Genomic DNA, 20,815 nt, shown 5'->3' with positions numbered 1-20,815 from the left:
TTAAATATACTATCATGTCATCTGCAAATAGTGATATTTTGACCTCTTCTTTTCCGATCTGTATCCCTTTGATCTCCTTTTGTTGTCTGATTGCTCTGGCTAGAACTTCAAGAACTATATTGAATAAGTAGGGAGAGAGTGGGCAGCCTTGTCTAGTCCCTGATTTTAGTGGGATTGCTTCAAGTTTCTCTCCATTTAGTTTAATGTTAGCAACTGGTTTGCTGTATATGGCTTTTACTATGTTTAGGTATGGGCCTTGAATTCCTATTCTTTCCAGGACTTTTATCATGAAGGGGTGTTGAATTTTGTCAAATGCTTTCTCAGCATCTAATGAAATGATCATGTGGTTCTGTTCTTTCAGTTTGTTTATATAATGGATCACGTTGATGGTTTTCCGTATATTAAACCATCCCTGCATGCCTGGGATGAAGCCTACTTGATCATGGTGGATGATTGTTTTGATGTGCTCTTGAATTCGGTTTGCCATAATTTTATTGAGTATTTTTGCGTCGATATTCATAAGGGAAATTGGTCTGAAGTTCTCTTTCTTTGTTGTGTCTTTGTGTGGTTTAGGTATAAGAGTAATTGTGGCTTCGTAGAAGGAATTCGGTAGGGCTCCATCTGTTTCAATTTTGTGGAATAGTTTGGATAATATTGGTATGAGGTCTTCTATGAAGGTTTGATAGAATTCTGCACTAAACCCGTCTGGACCTGGGCTCTTTTTGGTTGGGAGACCTTTAATGACTGCTTCTATTTCCTTAGGAGTTATGGGGTTGTTTAACTGGTTTATCTGTTCCTGATTTAACTTCGATACCTGGTATCTGTCTAGGAAATTGTCCATTTCCTGAAGATTTTCAAATTTTGTTGAATATAGGTTTTTATAGTAAGATCTGATGATTTTTTGAATTTTCTCTGAATCTGTAGTTCATTCTGCGCGTGCTTTCAGAATCTTTGTGTAAAATCAACTCAATGTAGATGTAAACAGTCTCTGCATATGTCTAATGACCTTTCTGTTTATATGTATATGTATATGTATATGTATATGTATATGTATATATCATGTTGTCCTGATAGTTGTTTCTTTGTGATCTATTTTTAAACCAGTGGTAGAGATCTACTGTCTTGTGCCTTCATTTTAAAACTTCTGAGCACCACATTTACAGATTTGCATTATGTCAAATCTTCCTTCCATACCAGACATGAACTCCACCTCACCGTGGAGGTGTGCTGCTCCTGGACTGGGTTTGTTGGATCTGTTGGAGCCTTCAGTGTTGGCTCTTCCTGTCAGACCAGCATGCAACTTTCTTTTGAGACACTCTTTCTAATGCTGGCCTTGGAAAATAAATTTCTCATTTTCTAGGGAGAGCTTGAGAAAAAAGTCGTGCTAGTTCTTCATTGATGCTTAATAAGAAGCAGCATTGCAGCCAGCAATTCCTAGATTTTCTTCTATCTCCTTATAGTATTTAAATTAATCTTTAATTTTTATTTATTGTTGGAAATTTCCACACATGTACTCAGTGTATCTTGTACTTATCTGCTGACTCCCTGTCCTCCAGATCCACCCATCTCAGCCACCATACGCAAACATAAGAGTTATGTTTCTTTGTAAGATGCCACATGATGTGTTCATAAGATAACTTACATAGAATGCATGTATTTCCTTTCAAACATTGATCATTTTGAGAGCGTTCTTTGCTGAGAAATTAAAGAAACATCATGAGAATTTTACACACGTATATAAGGAGCTATTACCATTTTTACCCCAGTTTCCCTCAGAATTCCCATGCCCTCCCAATGCACCCCTGCTCTAACCTCACATCTCTCATCTTTTACTTGTTATTTTTGACAGCCCACTAAGTCCAGTCAATGCTGCTCATGTGTGCATGATTGCGCGGCTGTGCAGTGGCTAGGCAACTCATAGTGGTCACATCCTCATATAATAGTGGTTTTCCTTCCTTCCGGCTGTTTTCCAGTAGCACCACAGCACAGGGTGAGACCTGAAGATCATCTACCCTGGCCATGACGGGATTTTAACTGGCCTGATCGTGTGCAGATGGCCATAGCTGAAATGAGTTTATGAAAGCAGCAGCCAGGTGGTCCTAGAGGACAGCACTTCACAGTTCCCCTTCCACCCTCCAGCCCTCACATTCTTTCCATCTCCTGTGATGTTCTCTGAGCCTGGGCAGCAATGGGTTTCTATAGATGTCCTACTTAGGCCTCATACTCATTCTCTTATTTTTAGCTCTCTGACTTGTTACATATCTATGAAACACCATTTAGTTATTGATCCAACCTCTTTACACATAAGTGAGTGTGTTAAAGTTTATTACTGATTCTCCAATCATTTGGAAACCAACAGCCCAAGAGAAAAATAGATTTCTGATAAAACATGTATCTTAGAGGAGAATTGCTTTTGGTGTTTGTGTAATTCAATTAATTTTCAACTTAAAATTATATTTTTAAGGTGTCTTTAGATAAAGCTGTTTGAGATTTATAAAAAGGCTGGGACTCAGATCTTACAAGTTGAGGAAACAGTGTGTCTGAACTAAGCAATGTGGAAAGAAAATGAAGCCAGTATATGTCTCCAGTGGTTTTCAAAATAACCTCAAATATGTTTTAACTGGTGCTGTGTTCTGTTGTGTTTGAGCTAGTATTTCACTGCATAGCCCAGGCTGGCCTCAAATAGCCTGTGTCTTGCAACTACTGGGTCTATAGGTGTCACCTTATTCAATTTGCTATATTGGATGTGTGCATCTAGAAAATGGTGTCTGTTTTTCTGTGGCTATCATGTTAGACGTTAGTACTGCAATCCACGATGGCTGGCATGAATCTCATGAAAGATTCTGTTTCTCGCTGAAACACTGCAGTGGATTCTCTTTGAAATTTCTGTGAGCTCTCTTGAATGTGCCTGGCTGTTTGGGTGGAGAACTAACTAGAATTTCAATTGTGTTTGGCCATGATATCTCTAGAAATGAAACCAAGGGAGTGTAGAGCATGTGGTCTTTCCAGGAGTGTAAGTGTTAAAGAAGACGATCTGAAATGAGAATTTCCCACATTGCTGCTCCAGCTCTAACCACCCTTTCTGGTTAGAGGGTTCCATGGAAATGTGGGGTGGGGGGAGGGTCCTCAACAGAGTAGTGCTTTAAGCAAAGTTATGCCTTTCTTTAAACTCAGTTATTTTAGCATGCACACAAAGATAGCTAAGGAGTGCCATGTGATATTTCAGGGCAGGAAGCCACCATGTAATGTTTACAGCCGGCTAAACATACCTGTCTCCTAAAATGGTTATTGTATCTCTACAGAGAAACATCCAAAGATCCAGCACCCTGCTAGTGTTAACAGCTTCTGTTGTCAACTTGATACAAACTTTCAATCACTTAGAACCTCAGTGAGGAATTGCCTCCATCAAACTGGCCTTGGGCATATTTGGGGAGAGGGAGGCTTTTTCTTAATTGATATTCAAGGACTTGGGATATATAAGAAAGGCAGCTGAGCAAGCCAGGGGAGCCAGGAAACAGTGTTCTTCCATGATACCTGCTTCAATTCCTGCCCTGACTTCCCTTTTTGATGGAATATAACCTATAAACCAGATAAACCCTTTCTCTGTGCAGTAACTAGCTAGAGCTCATTCCTGTCTCACTGTGACTTAGTACAGTTAACCAGCCTGTCCCCGACCCCTGCTCCTCCCTCTCTCCATACTCTTCCTAGCCTCTGGTAACCACCCTCCTATCATTGTCCTCCATGAGATCAATGCTTTTACCTGCCACACAGGGGTGAGATCAAATGGAAATTCTTGCTGTACCTGAACTATTTCATTCTATAAAATGATCTTTAGGTTCACCCATCACACGCAAATGATAGAATTTTATTTTTTCTGGTCTAATAAGATCCCATTTTGCATATATATCTCATATACTTCGTTTGCTGTTTAACTGGTGGGTTCAAATTATTCCCATTTCTTAGCTGCTGGGAATATAGTGTTGCACCATGCCCCAGACATGGAGTTGCTGAGGTCTCTCCCATCGACAGATTTTATCACCCTTCCATATATCCATCCCCAGGAGCAGAATCACTGAATCATATGGTAGTTCCATTTTGCATTTCCTGAGGAACCCTGTGCTATTTTCTATAACGACTGTGGCAATTTGCATTCCTGACAGTGTGTAAAGGTTCCCTTCTCTCCACATCCTTTCCAGCACCTGCTATCTTCTTTTAGAAGACAGCTATTCTTACTATAGTTGGGCCTTGTGTCACGGTGGTTTTGATTTACATTTCCTTGGTGGTGACATGAATAGATTTTGACTCTTCTCCTGGGAGTGGATGGATTTGCCTTCCTGGTGGCCATGGAGATGATGTTCTAGGCACACAGAGTCTGAGGGGGAAAGAGATGATCACTGGCCCTTACTAGCAGCACAGTCAGATTTCATAGCATAGAGTTCTGATGCTGAGTAGGAACCTTGAGCATCACCATGCCTTTACACACAGCTACCAACAACGGAGTGTGTTTCCTCTTGCAAGGGGAGGAGCTGCAGTATCCATGGAGACCTTGAAGGCCATTGGACAGCACTGCAGCAGAGCATCCTTCCCCTGCAGGCCTTTGCACAGGGTACTCAGTCACGTATTCTGCCGAAACATGGCTGGCTACTGGTAGTGCTCTCGTAGAACTGACAATGGAGACCTTACTGGGTATAATTGAAGAACTCTCAGTGAACATAGGTTCTTCATTCAAACCCCAGACCAGATCTGCAGCAGCAGCAGCTGTCAATTCAACAGATACATTGTCCTACTGCAGATCTGTGGAAGCAAGATGCTTTTACAGAGGATCTTAGTGCAATCAAATGCACCTTGGCCTGTGCAGCCCTGCTAACACCCATACGAACTAGAACATACATGGATCGGGCTCTCTTTATGGTTTCACTGCAGCCCAGTTCCATTTCTCATGTTTCTCCTCTCTGTGAGCCCCAGACCCACCTGTTAGCACTGAAGGCTGGTGCCTGTGAATTTATTTCTTTGAGAATAAGGACAGCACCCTCCCCATTGAGCAGCACCATGGGCTTCCCATCCTCCCCACTATCAGCTCCCATTGACTTGCTCAGATTGCTAGCTATGGAATGAGCCCCTATTCCTCTGCTCTGTGAACTCTCTTCCAGAGGTTTGCCTCCATTACCGTTAGGCTGATTTGGCTGAAGTTTATATCTACTTCCGTTATCCCTCTTCTGAATGTGCCGGAGTGGCTTACCATTCCCAGGCATACATTCCACCCTTTAAGGCCTTAGGAATGTGGCCTTTATAGGCCACCATATGAAGCCCTTTATATTCCTTCTTGCAATACCAGTCCCATTTTCATAAATCGGTAGTTTCCTTCACTAGACACACACACGCACACATACACACACACACACACACACACACACACAAAGAGAGAGAGAGAGAGAGAGAGAGAGAGAGAGAGAGAGAGAGAGAGAAAGAGAGAGAGAGAAGATCCTGTCTGAAGATTTTCTATTTAAACATAACAATTTTCTCAGCTCATGCCTGGTTTTCCTTTGCCTACCCTGAGCTCCCAGGCTGCTAGGAGACAATTGCTTATGTCCAGTCCAGTGCTCCAAAGCCCAAGGCAGGTTGGCAGTAACAGAAAGGCATCCTCCAAGGAGCCATGTATCAGTTCTAGCTCAGAGGAGCCTTCTTGGGTGCTGATGCCCTACAAACGTCCACTCTGATGAGGCTCATTTCAACTCTGCCTGATGATGAATGACTGCAGAAATGCAGTTCAGGTCGCCTCAGAAACTGGAGGGATGCTTGGCGTGCCTTCTAAAATGTTAGTTTACGTCATGCCCTAAAAAGCTGTTTCAATGCAAAGCACTGCTGTTCTGTGGGTCAGAATGCTAGACCTGCTGCTCTTCTAGGCCAATGCATGAACTAAGAGTATATGCTGATACTATAGAGAAGAAAGTCCTCTTACAGCCCAGGGCCAGACGCTGAAGGTCGTGTATTTCCAGCCATTTCCCCTTTCCTCTTTTTCTTTCTCCTCTTTTTCTCCCTCCTTTTCTTTTCTTTACTTTTTACTGAAATGATCCACTGGAGATGATTATTGATACCCACACTAATTAGGACAATTTAAAGTATATGAGTCCTTTTATTAGCCCACAACCAAGAGCAGGCTTATGCCTCAGAGGTTCTTGGTGCCCAAGCTCAGGGGTACAGCATTTTAAAAGACAAAAACTACAATTACACCAGTGCCCAAGGTGAGAAGGGTTGCATCAGGGAGTGGTTGGGTTATCCTAGCAATATCTGTTTTCTTGCAAAGCTTAGCAGTATTTTCCAAACACTACACAATGACAATTATTTTTTATTTACACTTCCTCTTAATTATTTTAGTTTGGTGTTTTAGCTTGCACAAACATCAATTAGTTTGGTTAATAAGTCTGGACAATGGTCAGGTCCTGGGCAGACATACACTTTGCCAAGGTAGATGTGGGTGTTGGGGGATGAGAGGCTGAAGCATATCTTGGCAGAAACAAAATAGAGTTAGGACAAAATGGCGTCATAGTGTTTCATTTAACAAGCACTGTCCACTTAACACGAACTGCCTTGTGCCAATTTCAATCACTACTATTCATGTCTTGGAGCCCTCTTTAAATTAAGTAATGGAGAAAAGTTAACCTATTAAATAAACACATAGACCATCTGGCTTGATTTCCTCTTCCAAATAAAAACATCATAATTGAATATATAAATTGATTCTTATGCAATTAATAATTAAATGCCTCAAACCGCATTTATCTGTCACAGGTTGGATAAAGGGTCTGGTTTTCCCTACTTAACCCTGTGAATAGATCCAACATTAATTTAAAGGAAGAGGAAAACATTTCAGAAATTTCTAGATAAATATTTGCTGATTTATGGTAAGGTAAAAATCATTAGGAATCGGTGCTTATTTGAGCACACGTGTATGTCAGCTCTTCCGTTCCTCTTCCTTTTAATACATTTTTAATATATTTTTAAAAATATGAATAATCACATGTGATTTTTTTGAAAAACATATCTTTTGTTGTCAAATATTCTCGGCTCTGTCTTTCACTGGCACAGACAACCTACGGAGAAACTCAAGCCAAATACACTTTTGAAAGGCGTTGCCTGCTCAGTGAGTGCGCTCTGCCTTCAGGACAGGAGCTCCCATGCTCCCACGTCCTCACCTCATTTGCAAGTATGCATCTGTGGGAAGGGAATCTCCTCACGATCTCACCCCAGCCCTCCATTTTACACTTCTGTCAGTGAGAGGGCCAAGTGCTAAGAGTTATAAATTGTCTTGTTGAAACTCTGTGGGGAAACACAAGGAGACTCTCATGTAACACAAACAGAGAACGAGACATTCTAGATCCAGTGCGACCACCCACCTTGGTAGTGAGTCATGAACAGTATTGTGTGCGAGAGAACTGGCCTTCCTTCAACAGCCTATGGGTGTGGGTGAGAGGACCCACCACACATCAAAAACCAGAGCGGGTGTGTGCTGTTCTGGCTTAGTGGCCATCTGGCGGTGGCTTCCTGAACCCAGTCGCTTCTTCACTCTGCTGCCTCTTCCTTCAGAACTGGTTCTGCCTGCCACAGGGGCCTGGTAGGTTATGGGGGGCTCAAACTAATTCCCAGTCCCAAGTAGCATGGTACTGCACGTGAACTATGGCCCAAGGTTACCGTGATAATTTACTGTTGGCACTGTTAGGGGAGTGGCTCTGAGACCAAGAAGTTGTGTCCGTTGGCGAAGTGCTTCCTACAAAAGCCCAGGGGCATGAGTTTAACTTCCATCACTCAAGAGAAAGCCTCGTTTTGTGTACGCAGAGTCCTGGCGCTGGGCTTCAGAGGCAGAACAATCCCGGAACCTGCTGGCTGGCCAAACCACTGGCTCCAGTTTCCACCCACCTCGAAAAATAAGGTGAACGTGTGATAAAGGATATCGGCCTCTGACCTACACACATGTGTTCACATGTATACATGCATATACATGCTAACGAATGAACTCGCACACTGCACATGTCAATAAAGAAATTAAGAAAAACCTGCTCTCGTGGCCTTGCTGCAATGGGTTTGGCCATCAGTGCTAAGGATTCTGGGGCGTCCCAGAACAGATTGCCGCTGTCCAGCAAGGCTCCCTTCATCTCTGACTTCCCACAGAAGGAGAATTGGGTTGAGGCCTAAAACAATGAGCTTAGCCATTTTAAAGTCATTTGCTTTTCTTCACGAATGTGTACACTGCGTCTCTCATATCTCATCAGGAATATGAGTAAGTGGAGATGTTTTCTGATTACGTCAGAGGAAAAAATGTGTGTAAATGCTAATATCCAATATTTCCTACCACGAGAGCCAATGTCATGTTGAAGAGCCAGGTCTGAGTCTGTGGCGTCTTTCTCACTGTGGTCACACCCACCTCCTGCCACTCACCCTTCTCACAAAGCTGTGGCTGCTAGTTAACAGCACTACTAGTGATAAGCTGTAACATCAGACCGACAGTCACTGAAGATCAGAAATAATCACATGTGAACATGAATCGTGTAGACGTGATCACATGGCATATCAGAGAGACAGTGTCTGTAAACACTCCCTTGAATAGATCTTAGGTGTTCCGTAAGCAAAATCTATTAGATCTAAAAATAGCTTCAAATTTATATGCGTGAGATGGGACAATATACCTATGGCGACAAACAGGAGAGGATCAGCCTCCAACATGTGACTTATTCGTGCCACTTTGAGGTTTGTGTGCGTTTCTGTATGTGTGGTATATGCCAAGTGTGTGAGGATAGGTGATGTATATGTATGGGGTTTTGTTCACCCATGTGTGCATGAACAGAGGCCAAAGGAGGACTATCTGTGTCCTGCTCCAGCATCTTCCTCCTATTCCGTTGAGGCAGGGTCACCCTGTCCTTGAGCCACAGAGGTGGGCAGTCCTACAGTCTTCCTGTCCCTGCCCAGCCTCCAGGCCTGGGATTAGAGGTGTGGGGGGCTATGGCTGACTTTTTATGTGGGCGCTGGTGACCTCATGCTTCCACAGCAGTTCTTACCCACTGAACCATCTCCTCAGCTCCCACTTTCACATTTTAAGGGAAGGATTCCATGAGAGAATAATCAGATGTCTGCATCCCACAGAGCCTTGGAAATGCTACTTTCCCAGCCCAGGAACATGTCAGAGTAGAGAGATCCACACCAAGACTGACTTTTTTGAAAGGACCCAAGCAGGACAATCGGGGAGAAGTGGCTGCTGCCCTGGAGTGCTTATGTCTGCTGCTTCACATCCTGCTGAGGCAGATTCTGTCCTGACTCACTGGGTTTGCTGGAGAAACATTACTGTGTAGCTTTTCATTTTACATGGGTAAATGAACGTGTGGAACAGAAAACTTTGTTTCACTCAATCATTTTTGTTATGCTCATGTGGTGTCTTTATTAATCAGGTGTGTGTGTGTGTGTGTGTGTATCTGTATGTTTGTGTATGTGTGTATCTGTATGTTTGTGTATGAATCTGTATGTATATCCATATGTGTGTGTTATCTGTATGTTTGTGTATGTATCTCTGTGTGTATGTGTGTGTATGTATGTGTGTCCGTGTATGCTGTGTGTCTGTGTATGCTTGTATGGGTGTGTATATGTGTATCTGTATGTATATGTCTGTGTGGGGGTGTCTGTGGGCATCTCTGTGTGTGTATGCATGTGTGTGTGTGGGAGGGTGTCTCTCGTGTGTATCTCTATGCGTATATGTCTCTGTGTGTATGTATGTGCGTGTGTGTGTTTATGTGTCTTTGTATGTGTGCCTGTGTATCTGTCTGTATGTGTGCCTGTGTGTATATGTATGTGTGTGTGTCTGTGCATATGTGTATGGGTGTTTCTCTATGTATCTGTGTATGTGTGTATATATCTATGTGTATGTATGTATCTGTGGTATGTATGTGTCTGTGTGTATATGTGTGACTGTATATGTGTGTGTCTGTGTATGTATCTCTGTGTGTATATGTCTCTGTATATGTCTGTGTGTGTGTGTGTGTGTGTGTGGGTGTGGGTGTGGGTGTGAAATTCTGCCATTTTCTGGACTGCCTCCCAGCATCTGTATCTGACTTCATTACACTTTGGGCAGAGCAACAGAGAAAGCCTTCAAACTCAGGTTGCCAGAGCAGTCAGTGACTCTTGTAGCACAAAGCTTAGCCCACCAGGCAAAGCAGAAGGCTCGGGGTTTATCTGTTGGGTTGTAGTTGTAATTAGTTTTAGTTCTCTCAATCATATGAAGAGGATCATTCTTAGAGTCATGAATCTTTGTCCTAAATCTTAGCTTAGAGCCAGACATGGTAGCAAATGCCTGTGAACCTGCAACTCCAGAGACTAAGACAGGTAAGTTTAAGACTAGTCTGGGCTACATAGCCAGATCCTGTCTCAGAAAACAAAACAACTCCTCCTCCTCCATAAAAAGAAACAAACAAACACAAACTAAGGCAAGGAAGCAAATTCTCTTGTTCCAACGTCTGAGCCTTCCCCAAGCTTGTGCCCCAGTTTATTGTTACTGGCTTTCATGGTGATTGGTCTGGTCAAGCTCTTTGCTCAGTTAAGGCTGAGTACATTTAACTGATGGTGTGAGCCACTTCTACTCAGAACATGCATCACATTAAGTGTTTGTAATCATCATCATCATCATCATCATCATCATCATCATCATCATCATTATCCTTGTGAGATGATTATTGCGTGCCAGGTACTTAGCTGTGCACGTTACACATTACATAACGTGACATTATGCAAAGAGTTGACCTGCGGACTCAGCCCCAATGGGCAGTCCTACGCTCAACTTTGAGGTTCAAAATAATTAAGTACGTTTCCGGAAGTTCACATTTTGTAATAAATAGCTAAGATTCAGAGTTGCCTGCCATTTCTTCGTGTTTTCCACTGACTGTTGTATGTTGACAAAGAAGCTGCCAACAGAAGAAAAAGGAGAATCTTAGGGGCAATATTCCCAGTCCATCCTGTGAGGAAAGCAACCACATAGGTGAGGCCCATGTGGAATCAGGTAGCTGTTCTTTGGGATAAACAGAAGCATGGCGTGCAGTTTAAATGCCCTCCAAAGTCTAGAGCACAAGGCTGAGATCCTATCAAACCTCACACACTTATTTCAGTCAACTCCGGACCAACAGCAGCAGTGCTCAGAGCTCAATTTTTCTCACGGTCAGGAGAGACTAAAGAAGACAGAAAGGCCAGCATTGCCATCGGGGAGGGCTGGCAGTAACCCGGGGACTGTATCTCACAACAGCCCAGTTAAACTAGCTGCATCCACCCTTGGGATGGATGGGCAAGTGCCCAGTGTCCTCTGAAGGATGCTAGCATGATCTCTGAGACCCAGATCAACCACAAGGTCAACCCAGGAGTGAGGGACCCTGAGGAGCTGACTGAAGTGCTAAGCACATATTCAATGAAAGCCTGTTGTTAGCTAACTTCACAGAGGGAGGGGGAGGAGCGCAGAGATTGCTCACAGGAGAACATCTAAGGCCTTGCCTCAGTGCTCTGTAAAATCCAGAATAGGTGAGATGTCAGAATGACTCATTGTTTGGCGAGATGTGCATTTCTTCTCCACAGACCTGGAATCTTCAAATGTCCTTGATCATCTCTAGGGCCCTGGGAAGATTTCTGGGCAGGGCACTCTGAGTGCCTTACATGGAGTCTGCCTTGACTGGCCTCCTTGCAAGAAGCCCCAAAGGAGGCATTAGGAACAAAGTTTCTCTATGTCTCTCCCGGATGCCCACCCGCTTTGCAGGCACACAGGCACATGTCTGCATGCAGGAGCCTCCAGGTCATTGTTATTTATCATGTCTGGGGGAACACTGTCATCCCAGGAGGCCCGTGATTAACGATAATGTGGGGACTGGAGGTAATTTGCTGACATGTTAGATCTCTGCAAGGCACTGGGATGGAAGCAGCATTTTTCAAACCCTGCTCCTTGGGAGCCCCAGGCGCTGTGGGGACTCCAGGCAGGAGGAGGATGGGACTCTTGTGGCAGACTCTCCATTCTGAGCCTGCTTGGCTCTCTGTGTTTATTTGTCTTTCACTCCTACGAAGGTTCTGGATAATGAATGTGAATGCAATGTGTAAAAAATATTTGTTTATTATTACTATTATTTTATTTTTATTTTTATTTTTTTTCTTAGCTGGGACAGAACCCAGGGTCTTGTGCATGCAAGGCAACTGCTTTGCCACTTAGTTGCACTACCCCCCTAGTGTATTCCGTTCTAAGGGTCATCTACATTCATTTGGGGGTTGCCATAGCAACAGCAGTGTGTGGCTGAAAAAGAGGAACTTATTCCCACAGGGATTTGGAGGTTGGAGCTGGGTTGGAGTTCATTCCTTCTAAGCCCCGCCCCTTTGGCTTGTGTATAGCTGTATTAATCGGCTTTCCACACTGTAAGAAAGGCCCACGGGCAGGCTACTGATGAAGTAGAGCCCAACCTACTTCTCTTACGGTGGCGGAACTTCAGGCTGGCACCTGCCTTATTCAGTTCCCACTTGGGTCCTCTGGGATATGTGAGGCGTTGGTGCTTCCCTTGGTAGGAGCCTTACAGAAGTAGGAAGGGAGGATATTGGGCAGGGTTGGGCTCAGCCTTTAGTATGACACTAATCTAAAGCTACCTGGACCCCTACCAAGAACACAGCCCAAGGACCTCGCACTGCAGGTCCCTCTTAAGGGTTATAGCATCTCAGAATCATCCTTCGGGTGGACAGGGACCTCAGTGTAAACCACACCCAATGCACAGCAATGGCTCTCCCCGTGTCTAACATGATTGTCTCTTGACTGTCTGAAACTCTTGCCCTTTGATGAAGACACCAAGACCACTGGATTAGGATTCACTCTCATGGCCTCATTCAACCTTGATCACCTTTTTAAAGGACCTACTCCGAATGTAGCTGCAATGTTGGGCATCGGGGGGTTCAGTATGTTAAGATTGGAGGGCATGACTTGACATGTAACATAATTTAAAAACAGCAGGACACACACACACACACACACACACACATTCTCAGCCACACAGACCTGTAAGGTCACTTCACAGATGCTCTTCCTGACCTCATGGCCAATACTTGCAGTCAATGAAGCTGACATGGATTCTCTGGCTAAGGAGTCAGAGCGCCCCCTCCAGAATGGCAGGAAGCCTGATTGCCACTGGGCTGGCCCTTCCAGTACGAAATAGATTTCCATGCTACCTCCTGCTCCTGGTGACTGTCTATCCTTTCTTTAGGGATGCTAGCATCTGGTCCAAGGAGAATGGCACTCTCCCATGCAATATAGATCACCTGCTTTTGTGTTCAGTCTGGCTGCAAAGTCCTTATCTGAGATGCATCTGGTAGTTCTTGCTAGCAGGTAAACCAAGCTGCTATGGCTGATTTTTAGTCTCTGTCTTTCTCTTCCTAGAACCATGGGTGTTCCTAAATAAACCAGTGCTCAATGGGGTTGTTTTATTAGCTGTGGGAACAACCTCAACACTAACTCAGAAGACTGATCCATGCGACCTCAGCAGCAAGCACATCAAGCGCCTTCCTATGCCCATTCTCATCAGTGTGAGGAACTGTGCACACTCATAGCTCTGCCATGGTCACATGCATCAGCTGCCACCCAGGTCCTATACGGTGCTCCATGACTCATCATGGGTGAGTCAGTTATCTTTGAACAGAATGTGGAAGGTTTCAGATAACTGGACAAAGACATGAACACTTACACACACAAATACACATTCTCCCCTCCTTTCTCTCTCTCTCTCTCTCTCTCTCTCTCTCTCTCTCTCTCTCTCTCTCTCACACACACACACACACACACACATCTCAGATACACACATACTTTCTCACACACACATATACACATTCATACACACATTTACACATACACAAATATACACCTGCATACATACACACACAACTTATTTCCTCTCACATACATATACACACAAACACATAGACACACACACACATACATACATATATCTGATTTTGAACTATCTGCTGAATCTTCTCAAACATCTGAGTCCACAGGGTGATCTGGCTACTAAAATCAAAGGTGAAACTGTTTCAAAATAATTCTACCTTTTTTTTTTTTAAAAAAAGGAAACAATGTGTCTAATACAATCAGTGTGTGAGTCTCCTGGTAAAGAAGACAAACTTAGGCAGATTTAGGCTTCTAGCTGGGGATGTAGCTAGGGGCAGAGCACTTGGTTCACACTCATTGTCCTGGTTTCATCACAGCATCTCAAAAATAATAAAAAAATAAAATTTGTACAATGATAAAATAAAACATGATTAATTCCCCTAAAGTTTCTTTTGTTTGTTTAAAGAAACTGTTTCCTTTAGAACTGCTTTAAATAGTCCTTAGTGAATTTAAAATATCGTTGAATGTGGAAAAAAAACCTCTCTAGCCCATTTTCTCTGGAACATATGTTTTGAAATGTGATGTAATCCTGCCTTCTAAATTTGGTCATGGACGGACACAGTGTCCACATTCCCTGAATGTGCACAAACTCATTCCTTCAACACGTGCAAATGACATAATGGAACCAAAAACAGCCACAAAGAGAGAGATGATCAGTTCCCCCACAGTTTAAGATCTGCCCTCCTCTCAGCAGAGACACAATGGGGAAAGTACAGCAGGCTCCCCTTTATCCAAGATGCCAGCTTTGTCTGGTATGGAGTTCTGTGGATCTGGTATCTGCACAGAACTTCTTAGCCACTTGATCTGGTGAGATGTGTCTCATGGTTTCCATGCTTCATTTCCCTCACCAATAAAACAAGGAGAAAATAGTGTCAGGCTGTCCCAAAATGGAGTCCCCAAAGATAGCAAGATGCACCTGTGTGGGAATCGGCCTCCATCCACAGGAAATGGAAACACAGTGTTTTATAGTTTTCAGAAGTCACCTGACCCTTTCCTCACAACATCCTCCTATTTTAATGGCGAGACATCCTTATAAAAATCCAAATGCCCCTTTTAGTGGGTCTGTTTTCTCATCTCCTTGGGGACACCCCACAGTTCATGGTGTGTTTAAAGCTTTGTCATTTGACTGCATCATACTTCTGGCTGTTTTATTATCTTCCTAAGCCCCACAGATAGGACCCAGCAAATCAGGTAGCTGTGGAATATTAAACTATTAAATTCGCATGAAGCACGTGGCAGAGGATTAAAAAACAATCTCATACATGCATCATGGGTTAGCTTCACTTTTCCTGGGGGAAAGAACCCCTTCCTCACAATGGGAAATGATGTGGCATTAAAGACCTAGACTTCATTGAGTTATCTGTCCCTGCCTGCTGGGGAAAAGTAGCTTCTCATTTTGGATATGAGAGCCTTCTTCTGCGATAGGAACAGGCTGCCTTTTTACACACAAGGTAAGACCTTCACACAGAAACTCTACATGGATGGGAGCATTGACCATTCATGGTTCATGTTCATCATCTGTCCTTCTAAAAAAGATACAATTCATGGGGCCATACCACTTCTACTTTACCTTCTTGATTCATGTAGAGACAGATGCATCAATAAAGATTGGCCATTGTTAGATGAAATAAGAGAATTTGTGGTGATTTTCACAGACATGTTGCATCCCATAATGACTGAGTTAAGACTGCAAGTGCCTATTCACAGTAATTAACAATGTGTGTGTGTGTGTGTGTGTGTGTGTGTGTGTGTGTGTGTGTGTGTAATGTATTGCATGTGTATATATGCCTAGACTAGAGGCAAATATCAGGCATCTTCCTTGATTGCCTTCCGCCATACATTTTAAGGCATGGTATCTCATAGAAACTGATTGGCTGGACTATCTCTACCCCCTAGTGCTAGAATGACAGGAGGAGACCACTATGCCTAGCTTAGGTGTGAGGGCTAAGGATCTAAATTTCGGCTCTCCTGTGCAAGCACTTTACCCACCAAGCTATCTCCTCACCCCAATAGCATTAAGCTTAGAAGTATTCCTTCAAGCTGCATGAATAATTGACCTTAGGGTTGGACTCAAAATGCAGTTGGGTTGGACCTGTTGTTGGCAGAATGGATGGAAGTTCTTGTTCTCTGTTTGCCCGTGGATATAACAATGTTGCTAAATAAAGCAGTGAGCAAACAAGGCAGGCAATTTTAGCATGATTCTGTATGGCCGCCTTGTCTCCAGTGCTGTGAGGACTCTGGGATCTCAGGGGTTCTGTTCTGGTGTTTTCCTGAGAGAAACTTGAACTTGGCAATAATTCTTGATCCTTGTTACAGCTACTGACCTTCCCTTCCCTGGTTGGAAAGCTTTCTGTAGAGTAAAAAGCTTTGTTTTCTCCATCTAAACCTGAAATAAATTAAAACAAACCCACTTAGTTATTTTAAATTAATTACAACATGTATTACATTGTTTCCATTACATTGTTGTGGGGTTTCAGGTGAAAAAGAATCAACTAGAAAGAGAATCTACTGTAAAATAGTCAGGGCTGGAGAGATGCCTCAGTGGTTAAGAACACTGTCTGCTCTTTCAAAGGACCCAGGTTTGATTCCCAGCATCCATGTGGTGGGCTCACAACTGTGTATAACTCTAATCTTAGGACATCTGACGCTCCCTTCTAGTTTCTGCTGGCACAAAGGATACATGTAGCACACAGACATTATTCAGGCAAGCCCCCGATCCCCATAAAATAAAATTCAGAAAATAGAAATGAGTATATAAAAGGTTCACTCTAAACCCAGGGAATGAGAATTTTGAACACGTTGGAAGAGACTTGCTCAGTGATTTTCCCATATGTACAGAATTATATTTTTCTAAAATACTTTCCGCCACGGAGCCCATTAGAGCATCTTCTCATAGAGTCCTATGCTTCATGTTTGTGGAAGAACTATCTATGAATCATTTTTAATGAAGGAAAGGTTTCTTTTGGCTCATCTTAGGATGGAATTCACCTCATTGTTCGGAGAAAGGCAGGCACAGTGTCCACAGCTTGAGGCAGTTGGACACACTGGGGCAGGAGATGCAGAGGGGTGAATGGTGGCTCTCTGCTCACTTGCTGCACCTTTCAATAACTGTTAGGATGTGTGGCTATAAATGACGTACAATAAAATTAATAATGTGTTCCTTACCGACATGAATTTACTGCCATCTGTTATATTATCTCTTCAGGCACCTACTTTGATTTTTCTAAAACATGGTCATGTTTGAAGTCATGAGAGGTCCCTTAGCCTGTATTTCCTTCCTCAATATGTGTTAAAACTTCAGTCCATTCTAACCATGTAAATACTCCTGACTCCAGTCACATGATCTCTGTGACTGTATTTCCTCTGCTTATTTTGGACATCTAAGGCACTCACGTTCCAGAGCACAGATCAATGTTCTGTGAGATCATTTGCTGGTGGATATACCAGTCCTAATTTGTTTTCCTGGGAGCACCGCAGAGCAAGTACGTGAGGGATGCTTGGCACACTGCAGGCCACACCTGCAGCCCACAGCCTCTGACACCAGTGAAACTCCCCCACCCTTCCCTGGGTGACGGTCCCCTTTTCTACAGCTGCCTGCTGTTTTCCCCTTGCTGGCTCCTGTCAGCAGTGTTCAGTTTCCACACTGTTGTTCTGAGAAAGGCTGCTTAAGGCATGTCTTTAAGAATTTCTAAATATAAATTTTGGAAAAAAAAAACCCCAAAAACATCCTCTCTGAAATAAAAAAAAAAAAACTAATGTTCTTATATCTTGTTTTATTGTTTGTTCGAGACAGGATATCATTCTCCCGAGGGTGACCTTAACTCCTTATGCAATAGGGGATGTCCTTGAACATCTGACCCTCCTGTCTCTACCTCTTCAACCCTGGGGCACAGATACATACTGCCATCTCCATATTCCTAGAGTCCAGCCTTTTGCCACCTATGTGTTGGTTCTGGGGACTAATGCTCATGTAGGACTTTATGTGGCAGATACTTTTCTGATCAGAGCCTTCTGTCAGCCTAATTAAGCCTTTCTTTTCCTTTTCTTGTATGTGCACACATGTGCTTGCATTTCCCGGGGCAGGTTTACATGCCCTATGCGCTTATGCACAAGGATGCCCAAGGTGGATTTTGGGTGTCTTCCTCAATTATTCTGTATTGAGACTGAGCACAAGCTCACATTTTGGCTAGTATGACTAGCAGCCTGGTGTGGGATCCCCTCTCTCTAGCATCCACGAGCTAGGATTACAGTCAAGATGCCATATGCAGGTGGCTTTTTCTTAGGACCAAAGGATCTGAACTCCAATTTGTATGCTTTGTGTAACAAGCATCTTATTCCTGTGTTATCTCTCAGCTCCCAAATAAAGGGCCATACTTCTAAGACACCAGACACCAAGGGAGAAATGGCCATAGGTCATAGGAAGTGAGGACCTGGGTTTCAGTTCTTACCTCACTGTGAAATTTACACCTGTTGGGTACCTGCAATTCCTGAATCGCTCCAGGGTTCTGTAGGCCAAACCAAAGTAGGACCCCATAGTCCCCCTTGCAGTTCCTGGTTTCAGAGAAGGGGTCTGTGTTTATGGATATTTCATAGTAACTCAGAATCATTGATTCCCTCAGTGGTATTGCCCTTCTGTTTCAAAGCTTTGGAATTCACTGGTAAACTAGTTTGTCACTGCTTAGCTGGGAGTTCCCTCCCTCCCTCTCACTGTTTTGAATGATCCTGGTAAGTCCAACTTTGCCTTTTTTCTTTATTGAGCTCCTCAACAGGCCACTGCTTGTTAAAAAGTCATTTTACATGACTGCAAAATTAACAAGTCACACTTCCAAATACATAAGACCATCAGATTTCATTTCCAACATGTACAAAAGTATTGATTCTTTGCTTTATCCCCCAACATTAATCATTATCTCTTTAAAAACTCATTTCCGATTTGATAAGAAAATTAATTCCATGCTTTCATTCAGGCTTCTGAGTATCTACTTTCCAGCGAAGCACATGATTCTGAAAATAAAGCACCTGCTCTATCACATACTTGTTTTATGGCACACATACAAAGAACAGCCAAGAGCGAGTAGTAAAGGTTTTGATCAATGTATGAATGAAGATAATTAAACTGTAGCCATTATTTTAGGGATTAATTGCTTGTGCGTATGAATGTGCTGGACATTTTTAAGGGGCTTTGCATTAGACGAAGAGAGAAACAAATCAAATAGTTTTATACAAGTCACATGTCCTAGGGTAGGAAGCATCTCACATTCTAATGAGCCTGCTAAACTCAGAGGATCATTTCTTGGCTCTCTCAATACAGATTAGGAGTTACGATTAATGTGGGGGCCCTCTGGTGGCCAGAGTAAATGGCTTTAGATGCTGACTAGGTATTTCCTTGTTGGCTTAACTTCTCATTTCTCAAGATCCAGTTATTTTTAAAGTTGTTGAAAATATATTCTTAAAACAACAACAGTGATCGTTTGAGTTGTGATGCACAGTAGGGAGCTTGCCTACCACACAGGACCAGTGGGGAGAGACATCGAGCTCCAACACCATAAGAACAAAAGACAGCAAAAGAAGTGACCAGAGCCAACTAAGTCCTAGGACTTTACAGTGCAGCTGCTTGGAGAATGTCAGTGATCTTGCCCAGCATGACCAAGCCTTCGCAAGTGCATCAAGTGACCATCAAGTCACAGCCTCATGTCGGGCCTTAGATGAGCACAGCATCCTTGGAGGACAGAGGATATGGTCCCATGGCATCTCTGAAGGTCTCTGAGTGGAGTGGATATGCAGAGTGGTGCACTGGCTACCTGCAGGGTCAGGAAGGTCAGGATTATATTCCTTCCATTGTCAGGGAGAGCAGGATGAGAAGGCAGGAGAAGGTGTATGTCTGTGGAAAGAAGGAATTAGCATTAAAAACATCTCAAACTTGGAGATAGGCTGCTTAAAGACAGTGATTTCCCATCACTAAGTGTTGAAGTTGAGGACAGGTCCCATGTCTCAGAAGCACTTAGGGTGGGACTCCTGCTCCTAGTATAGATGACAGGGACCCTTCCACTCCTCCCACCTGGGGCTGAAGGGCTGTGACCACATGGGAGCTGATGATGTCGGAACCTCATTAAATCCATACATTTCAAGGAAAAGTGAGAGGGGGCACAAGGAGACTCAGGCCTGGACTTGAGTCCAGGCAATCTGCCTCCAGCTGCAGGAAGTCAGTTGGATCCAGGATACAACTTGCCTTTGTCCCTGCTGAGAGCACAAAAGCTGGACTTATTTCTGTTCAGCCACTGAGTTTGGAGTTTCACATAGGCCTGTGAAGTCTGCTGTTGCCTTTGTATTGTCGGCCCTGTGACCCTGCCTGCATGTGACCCTGCCTGCACCCTTGAACTGTGACCCAGAGTAACTCTCCCTGTCCCTAGTTGCTTTTCTCAGAATATCATATCACAGCAACAGGAAAAGAATCTAATTCTTCATAGCAGTGAGGAACAACAGAACACCGAAAACCTATTATGGGATGTGTGGACTGATTTATAAAGGTCCTGAGAGTCTTGCTCCTGCTTACAAGGACTTGGAGTTTTATTTTAGGTGCCACTGAGAGGAGCCATTACTGTTTTAAGCAGGAGATAGTAAAACACAGTCTTACTTACATGTTTAAAAGTTGGTTCCGGTTATTGATGACAGGGTGTGATAATGAAGACAGGAGAATGGAGGTAAATGGGAGTCTGAGTTGTACTTGGAGTTAGGCTACCTGTGAGGATGGAGAGTGGAAAGGAGTCTAAGCAAAGCAGAGACGAGATATAGTGCTTAGGGATCCTTTCCACTTGGAACGCACATGCAGGTCGAACAGAGAGGCAGTATGGTAGGTGGGTAGGTGGGTAGGGGAGGGACTCG

General features: G+C 43.5%; 1 protein-coding gene and 1 long non-coding RNA gene across 4 annotated transcripts in view; one reads left to right on the top strand and one right to left on the bottom strand.

The window, feature by feature from the left end:
* Dscam (DS cell adhesion molecule) overlaps positions 1 to 20,815 on the top strand; it is a 578,367-nt gene that overhangs the window by 248,220 nt on the left and 309,332 nt on the right.
* Positions 18,664 to 20,815, bottom strand: part of LOC102551331 (uncharacterized) — a 34,467-nt gene continuing 32,315 nt past the window's right edge. The window contains 2 exon segments of one of the 2 annotated variants that reach the window (NR_190617.1): positions 18,664 to 19,814; positions 20,572 to 20,672. This is a non-coding gene — a long non-coding RNA (uncharacterized LOC102551331). 2 annotated transcript variants of the gene reach the window in all.

Source organism: Rattus norvegicus, chromosome 11, assembly GCF_021556685.1.
Source record: "Rattus norvegicus strain SHRSP/BbbUtx chromosome 11, alternate assembly SHRSP_T2T, whole genome shotgun sequence".
Classification (NCBI taxonomy): Eukaryota; Metazoa; Chordata; class Mammalia; order Rodentia; family Muridae; genus Rattus; species Rattus norvegicus.
Note: the sequence above shows the minus strand (reverse complement) of the source record. Positions and strands in the feature narration are given on the sequence as shown.